Source organism: Vigna unguiculata, chromosome 4 (assembly GCF_037176805.1).
Source record: "Vigna unguiculata cultivar grain cowpea cultivar isolate G323 ecotype 2 chromosome 4, ASM3717680v1, whole genome shotgun sequence".
NCBI classification, from domain to species: domain Eukaryota; kingdom Viridiplantae; phylum Streptophyta; class Magnoliopsida; order Fabales; family Fabaceae; genus Vigna; species Vigna unguiculata.
Window position 1 is genome coordinate 49,613,111 of NC_140795.1, and position 5,653 is coordinate 49,618,763.

The 5,653-nt window shown below is 35.0% G+C and overlaps 1 non-coding gene across 1 annotated transcript; it reads right to left on the bottom strand.

Annotated features, from left to right (window-relative positions):
- Positions 1-4,565: 4,565 nt before the first annotated feature.
- On the bottom strand, positions 4,566-4,637 carry TRNAT-GGU (transfer RNA threonine (anticodon GGU)). Its single transcript has one exon. It is a non-coding gene; the product is annotated as a tRNA-Thr (tRNA).
- Positions 4,638-5,653: the final 1,016 nt, after the last annotated feature.

Here is a 5,653-nt window from a genome sequence, read left to right on the forward strand (position 1 = left end):
GTACCACCATATAAGTATAAGATATAAGATTTTTCCAATAGAAGAAGTTTACTCCCCCTTAGAATGTAATGTGTTATAGTTTTCTTTTTTTTTTTTAGGAACTGATCTATTCCCTTTATGGCTGACAATCCGAAAGAATTCTGAGGGAGGGGTCATTTCATTTTTAATCTAGAATAAAAAGAACTTCAAGAAATGAGAGAATTAAGAATACCCACTAGAAACACTAATCCAATCCATAATGATGTACCGGAAAATAGAACATTTTTGTTATTTGACCAACCTTCAGGAGAAGCAAATACAACAGGTACACTAATCAATAAAATAAATGAAATAGCAATTAATGCAAAAACAGCTAATTGGAAAGCAATAGTCATGTTTCTAATCCTCCAATTTACCAACAAAAGAACTTTACCATTTGATCCCTCAACCCCTGGATGCCTTTCTTAATATTCATTGAAAAAAAAATTTGTAAATGGAAAAACGCAGAAGGGTTTTATCATGAATTCATTGATTTTGTTTATTATCAACCCTTTTGAGGCTTGGATCGAGGATAGTTTTTTTACTTCACAAAAAGGCATGCTGGATTTTGTACCTATATACATACCGATAGAAAACTAAACCAATAAATTCACATTGAATATCTTTCCTATGGGTCGATAAAAGGGTATCAATTCAAATACTCATGGTCTACTCAGTGGAATAAAGATAAAAAAATATATATATTAGCTTTTGGAGAGATGGCTGAGTGGTTGATAGCCCCGGTCTTGAAAACCGGTATAGTTTGAAACAAAGAATTATCGAGGGTTCGAATCCCTCTCTCTCCTTTTTCTCGATGAATAGATTTGTTTATTTTCTTAGTTTCTATCGAATCTTTTTTTCGGACTGGGCTATATATCCTCAACATCCCGAAAAAAAGATTCGATAGAAACTAAGAAAATAGGAAAATAAATTCTTCTTTACGACTCGCTCTACTCAACCAAATATTTATAGTAAAAAAAAGGGATTTCTACTTCATTGGATCTCACGTCTCAATTAAGAGGAGTCATGGAAAGAACAGGTTCAAAATCGCGATCAATTCCTTTTTCAAATCCTGCGGCAGCTGCGCGAGCTCTTCCCGCGTGCCATAAATGGCCTACAAATAGAAAGAATCCTAGAACAAAATGAGAAGTAGCTAACCAACTTCTAGGAGAAACATAATTGACTGCATTAATCTCTGTAGCTACGCCACCCACGGAATTTAATGAACCTAAAGGAGCATGAGTCATATATTCCGCAGAACGACGTTCTTGCCAAGGCTGTATATCTTTTTTCAGTCTACTCAAGTCTAAACCATTAGGACCCCTTAGAGGTTCTAACCAAGGAGCACGCAAATCCCAAAAACGCATAGTTTCTCCGCCAAAAATAACTTCTCCAGTCGGGGAACGCATTAGATATTTACCTAAACCTGTAGGTCCTTGAGCAGATCCTACATTAGCCCCAAGACGTTGGTCTCTAACTAGAAAAGTAAATGCTTGAGCTTGAGAAGCTTCTGGACCAGTGGGCCCATAAAACTCACTAGGATAAGCGGTATTATTAAACCAGACAAAGCAACAAGCAATAAAACCAAAAACAGATAAAGCACCTAAACTATAAGATAAGTAAGCTTCTCCAGACCATACAAGTGCACGCCGAGCCCATGCAAAGGGTTTGGTTAAGATATGCCAGATTCCACCAAGTATACAAATGGAACCCAACCATACATGCCCTCCAATAATATCTTCCAAATCGTCCACACTAACAATCCACCCTTCGCCCCCAAAAGGCGATTTTAATAAATATCCAAATAGAATACTTGGACTAAGGGTCAAATTGGTTATTTTTCTTACATCTCCCCCCCCCGGAGCCCATGTATCATATATACCTCCAAAATAAAGAGCCTTGAATACTAGAAGAAAAGCACCTATACCTAACAAGATTAAGTGAATACCCAAAATTGTAGTCATTTTATTTCTATCTTTCCATACATAACCGAAGAACGGAAAAGATTCTTCAAGAGTCTCAGGTCCCAGAAGTGCATGATAAATACCGCCAAAGCCCAATACTGCAGAGGAAATTAAGTGAAGTACTCCAGACACAAAGTATGGAAAAGTGTCTATAACTTCCCCCCCAGGACCTACTCCCCAACCTAGAGTAGCTAGGTGGGGAAGCAAAATTAAACCTTGTTCATACATGGGCTTCTCGGGTACGAAATGAGCCACTTCAAAAAGGTTCATTGCTCCGGCCCAGAATACTATTAATCCAGCATGGGCTACATGGGCCCCTAATAGTTTACCAGATAAATTGATAAGTCGGGCATTCCCGGCCCACCAAGCGAAACCGGTAGTTTCCTGGTCACGACCAGTTAAAGCTAAAGTTCCATTAAAGAGCGTTTCCACGTGGTAGAACCTCCTCAGGGAATATAAGGTTTTCATGAGGCTGATCTTGAGCTGCCATCCACGCACGAATACCTTCGTTTAAGAGAATATTTTTTGTGTAGAAAGTCTCAAATTCAGGATCTTCCGCTGCGCGGATTTCTTGAGAAACGAAGTCATAAGCACGTAGGTTCAGGGCCAAACCGACTACCCCAAGAGCACTCATCCATAAACCAGTTACTGGTACAAATAACATAAAGAAATGTAACCAACGTTTATTGGAAAAAGCAACCCCAAAGATTTGGGACCAAAAGCGATTAGCAGTAACCATTGAATAAGTTTCTTCAGCTTGGGTTGGGTTAAAAGCACGGAATGTATTTGCGCCATCACCATCTTCAAATAAAGTATTTTCTACGGTTGCACCATGAATAGCGCATAGTAGTGCAGCGCCCAATACACCAGCAACTCCCATCATATGAAATGGGTTTAATGTCCAATTATGAAATCCTTGGAAAAAGAGGATGAATCGAAATATAGCTGCTACACCAAAACTTGGAGCAAAGAACCAACCAGACTGACCCAGTGGATAAATAAGGAATACAGAAACAAAAACAGCAATTGGACCTGAGAATGCGATTGCATTATAAGGTCGCAATTGAACAGATCGAGCAAGTTCAAATTGACGTAACATGAAACCTATTAATCCGAAAGCACCGTGGAGAGCAACAAAAGTCCACAGACCGCCTAACTGACACCAACGGGTAAAATCTCCCTGTGCTTCAGGACCCCACAGTAACAACAAAGAGTGTGCTAAACTATTAGCGGGAGTGGAAACTGCAGCGGTTAAGAAGTTGCAGCCTTCTAAATAAGAACTTGCCAAGCCGTGAGTATACCATGAAGTTACAAAGGTCGTACCTGTAAACCAACCCCCCAAGGCGAAATAGGCGCAAGGAAAGAGTAATAGACCGGACCAACCCACAAAAACGAAACGGTCCCTCCGCAACCAGTCATCCATAATATCAAATAAATCATTTTCATCTTTGGTAAATTTACCAAGAGCTATAGTCATAGCGATCCTCCTATTCAACTACTTCAACCATTTCCCAACACCTCATAGAGCATTTTCAGAGATGGGACGGACCTTGATCATTTATCTCTATTCATTTCTCTCTCTATATATATATAGAATATATAAGTATACTTTCCCTTGTTTTCTAATCGGTTTCGAATAAAAAATCATTTATGGGTCTATTGATATCTAGGGCAAATCCATGAACACGATGTGGTTATTCCTTATCTATTCTTAAAAATCTTCCAAGTCATCAATCATAAAATCTGCTATGACTCCAAAATCCGATAGAAATTTTTTTTTCAGAACTGTTCAAGAAACAAATGATCCCCTGTTTCACTTCTTATACCTAGCGGATCTTCAGACATATTTCTCTCCTTTCATCAAAGAAACTTATTCTTGAAGTTTGGTTGTGAATTGACTTCTATTTTGTCTAGGAAACTACTGTAGGATCATAGGTTTTCTAAATTTCTATTTCATTTACAGTTTTTTCTTTAGTATTTCATTTTTTTTTATAAATACTATAATAAAAAGAAAAAACTGTAAATGAAAGTTTTTGTCTCATATATATGAATTGCTGGAAAAATATCGTACACATCGATATGAAAAGAAACTATTTGATATGTGAAGACATAATTTAATGTATTTTTCTATTATTTCTATAAGATTCTATCTAATCTTATAGAAATAATAGAAATTTATGGAAAAAAATATGTTTCATTTTAATTTTAAAAAAACTTGTTTGGTGGAACTTGAAATTCGTATTAAGGCCCTTCTGAGTAAAGAAAAGGCATAACCTTTTTTCTTAGTTCAGAAACAAGAAGATTTCATTGGAAATATTCAGAGATTCTTAGGGAGTCTAAACGAAAAAAGTCTTAAAAAGAAAAAAAATTGTTCGAATTGAATCTTTATCAAATTTGAATATCAGAATAGTAGATATAAATATAATTCAACGGGTTAGGTCCACTTACTTTTTTTTATTTTTCCATTATTGAATTTTACACTTTTTCTTTTTTATTACAAATAGAAACTTTTTCAAAATATCAAGAATCTTTTTATTCTTCCTTCAAATAGAAAGACTATTGCTTTTGAAAAAAAAAGTAAAAAGCCCCTTATCGGATTTGAACCGATGACTTACGCCTTACCATGGCGTTACTCTACCACTGAGTTAAAAGGGCCCTTTTTCTTTCTTTCAATTTCTAAATAAGGAACTAGCATGACTAGTACATATATTTGTTACTGTGTATACTTATTCTATAAATTTATATAAATTATTTCTATAAATTTATATAAATTATATAAATTAAATGATATAAATGGGATTAGAATACATGTACATCAATATCTATTATTTGTATAATGACTCATCAAAGAACAAAAAATTGGATTTACCTAGTGAATAGAATATAGTTAAAAAAAAGAATTGATTAAGATTGGATTTGATCCATATCAAATATATTATTTCAAAATGGATTCTTGAAGTCATTCTAATCATAACACTAAATTCTTTTTATTGATACATAAATGTACTCACAAAATAAAATATTTCATCGAAACATTGATAAAATCGAATCATTGATAAAATGGATTCAATATGTTCTGTCCCTAAACCAAATTTTTATTTTTTTATTGAAAAATTCTATTTTCCAAAGTTTTTTTTCTTAGTATTAGATATAAATCTACCTATCGAATCTTAGTATTAGTAATAAATGATAGAAATGAAGTTTTAACCTCTCGTCCTTTGCAACAAACGAATCATTCCTGTGAAGAATTTTCTCTTTATTGGAACATTACTTCTTTTTTTTTCTTATTATGACTGGAATAAAAAAATTTAGAAATATAAATGATTAATAAAAAATTTCTATGGAATTATGAAAGAACGAAAAATATTTTTTTTTATCGAATCATATCATTATATTGACAATTGCAAAAAACTGTTCATACTATGAACGTAGTATAATGGCGGTCGGGCAAGTATGCCCCCATCGTCTAGTGGTTCAGGACATCTCTCTTTCAAGGAGGCAGCGGGGATTCGACTTCCCCTGGGGGTAGGGTGTTACGAAAGGAAGTTGATCAAAAATTTTCAATAAAAACTGAAATGTATTCTTCCTATTGTGCTGGGTCGATGCCCGAGCGGTTAATGGGGACGGACTGTAAATTCGTTGGCAATATGTCTACGCTGGTTCAAATCCAG